The sequence below is a fragment of the Clupea harengus genome, chromosome 14 (genome assembly GCF_900700415.2).
Source record: "Clupea harengus chromosome 14, Ch_v2.0.2, whole genome shotgun sequence".
Taxonomy (NCBI): domain Eukaryota; kingdom Metazoa; phylum Chordata; class Actinopteri; order Clupeiformes; family Clupeidae; genus Clupea; species Clupea harengus.
The window spans coordinates 28,349,454-28,352,416 of record NC_045165.1 but is presented as its reverse complement, the minus strand read 5'-3'; the positions used below and the strand labels follow the sequence as shown (position 1 = coordinate 28,352,416).

Below are 2,963 nucleotides of genomic sequence, written 5' to 3'. Positions count from 1 at the left end.
TTGGATAAAAAAAGTCGCTGTTGGTCACCCTGGGCCCATATAATACTGGTTTGGGTAAACCCCAAATTATATATTATTAATAAATACATGCACTCTGATTTGAACTATTTTCCTTTTAAACCTTTTATGAAATGTATATTTAAAAAATGTAAAGGCTTTTATAAAAGCTGTCTCCTCTCTCAAAGATTACCCAGCAGTAGGTCTATGTCTAAATACTAAATATGTTGTAGCCTAATGCATTGTAAATACAACTTCTGTAAAAGAAAATGTAATTGTAGCAATACAGGATATTTCAGTTACTGTACTATAAATCAAAATTATAACATAAAACAGCTGGCTCTTGTAAGATGAAACATGATTATCCATATCACAAGGTAGTACACAGTATTTATGTAGGCCTTTCTGACGTAAATATATGGGCAGAAATATGTGTCAATTGAAACTGAATCTGAATCATTTTAATTTGGATCTGAATTGCTCAACAAACTGAATCTGAATAGCAGAATTTGAAATAGAATGTATTAGTTTGGAATTAAATTCCCAAATAAATTTTAACTGAGTGTAATAATAAAAAATAATGAATTTGGTCTAAAACTGTATTTTATCCTGACTGAAAATTCAACTCTCTAGACTTCCACATTCAGTTGTCACAAGCAGCCGAGTGCAGATCATTGACTGCCTGCATACGTCCATCATCCCTATTACTAATGAGCGACAATGGCAGGGTCGAGGAGTAACAAGTGGTGATGTGTCTCTGTGTACAAACAAGCAAACAAAAACAGCCCTATCTAAACGTTTACTAATTTCCCTGTGATGATCGCAAGAGGGTAAAGGGATTTAAGCCATCAATAGAAATGGGTGTCACGGTTGTTTTTTTATGCACTTGCGCAGCATGGACCTCCTACAATACCTACAATAACCAGTAGTCTGAACAGGATTAAAAGAAGCCTTATGTTTTCCTATGGTCTCAGAACCCCGGCCAGGAAGTCCGTTTTCGGCAGGTCGACTGAAAGGTTAGGTTTGATAAAGAGAACGTTGTTGCTAGCGTTGCCAGAGACCACAGATTAACGTTACCAGGTAGGCTAATCTTGCCCTTGAATGGACGACTAAAGTTAGCCAAGCAAAAATACCTAGATGTACATTTGTGTGTATATGCATGCTGTTTGAAATTGTTAATTAGACCTAGTTAGCTAATAAAAAACGTTTATAATTGTTTAATTAAACCAGATAGCTTGCTACATATCTAGTATACGGGATTTAGTTTGGACATGGTAATTTACAAAGTCCTTAAAAAGATTCTGGTACTCTTCTACTTTCATGTAGCCTATTTACCCCCGAGGTTAACTGGCTAACTTCCTTCATGAGGAGCAAAGATGACAGATTACAGTCAGTAAAGTTATAGGCTACCCATACACCTGGCAAAAATGCAGTGGTCCTACGGAATGTCGAAAGTTAAATGCACATTACTGTAGTGGTGCATAACATATCGATACAATTATGTGCCATTCTGCCTGTACTTTTTGTATGCTTAAACTTGTCTTGTGTGCTCACATCAGGTGCATTAGATGAAGCCCTGAGGAATTGGAAGCATAAATCAAAAGACTGACATTCATGCAACAGCTCCTGCTCTACAGAGAGGTGAGTGAGCTTTGAACAAAGTCAGGTGACTTTGGTCCTCCCTTTGAACATATTTTGTGATCTCTGCCTTTTTGTGTACACAATGTGTGTTTTAGGAATAACAGATATGATTCACCATGGTGGCACAGGAGGCAAGGCTAGTGACAGCAAGTGAGTAATTGGTGATTTGTGTGGTTTGCGGTTTGTGATTACAACAAAATGTTGTAATCACAAACGATATTGGTGCCCATGGTGCTGTAGTGTGCTGTCTGGTACAGGAGTGCAGCAGTGTGATCGCAAAGTCCTCTGCCTGCAGTACATGAACAGGCAAACCCCCTCAATTCAACAGTTGGTCAATATTACAATATTAACATGGCAGTGTCACATTTTAAAGTAAGAAATGTAGTTAGTAGTATTTGAGGCGGGGTGAATGGGACAAATTAGTAAAAGCCCCAGAAAGTGAACTCATGGAACAACAACCTGATTTATTAAAAGCCCCAGAAAGTGAACTCATGGAACAACAACCAGATTTCGAGAAAAGATCGTTTGCGCCTCACCCGACCCACTTCAAAAAAAAAGAATCCATAATGCATGAAGAATATCTAATTTCATATTTTATTGATAAATGCGAGTCACTAAACCCGATCGAGTCTTACCAGTGAAACAGTGTTTTTTCCAGTGCATTATGTTAGCCGTCCACCTGAAATGCTTTTCTATCTAATGTCAGATCTTCCTGCTGTTATGCACTTTTAAAATGCTATAGAGTGTCTAAATTGCTACTATTACAATTTTGGTGCAGTTTGCCAAGTCCAAATAAAAGACGGTGTCTCTGCACACAAAACAGTTGTGTAATGACACTAGCAACTCTAACCAGGTTATTCTCTAGCTATCTAGTTCATCATGTCTAGCACAGCCTACATTATGCTTCATAACTGAAAAAACAGTGGACCTAGCTGAGAGATACATGGATAACTGTTTTGCTGTGTTTGTATGCACAGTTGATAGGTTTTGAATGTGTTGCACGCCCTGCAGTTTTAAATGTACACAGTTCAGCACTGCATTTACATTTACATTTAGTCATTTAGCAGACGCTTTTGTCCAAAGCGACGTACAAGGGAGAGTTACGAGCAGTTACGAACAGTCAAGCTACGAGCAATAGATACCTAGTGTAACAATAAATACATTTTACATAAGAAATAAAAAAAAAAAATTGAAAAAAGAAGTGCAGGAATGTAACTGCTGTAAGTGCAAGTTAAGTACTAGTCGAAGTGCAAGTTAGGAAGGGAGGTGCTCTCTGAAGAGTTGGGTCTTCAAGAGCTCCTTAAAGGTAGAGATGGACGCCCCTA

At 37.9% G+C, this 2,963-nt stretch overlaps 1 long non-coding RNA gene across 1 annotated transcript; it reads left to right on the top strand.

Moving 5' to 3' along the window:
* Positions 1 to 957: 957 nt before the first annotated feature.
* On the top strand, positions 958 to 1,789 carry LOC122133460. The gene is made up of 3 exons (XR_006152776.1): positions 958 to 1,077; positions 1,557 to 1,638; positions 1,734 to 1,789. It is a non-coding gene; the product is annotated as an uncharacterized LOC122133460 (long non-coding RNA).
* The last annotated feature ends 1,174 nt before the right edge of the window (positions 1,790 to 2,963 follow it).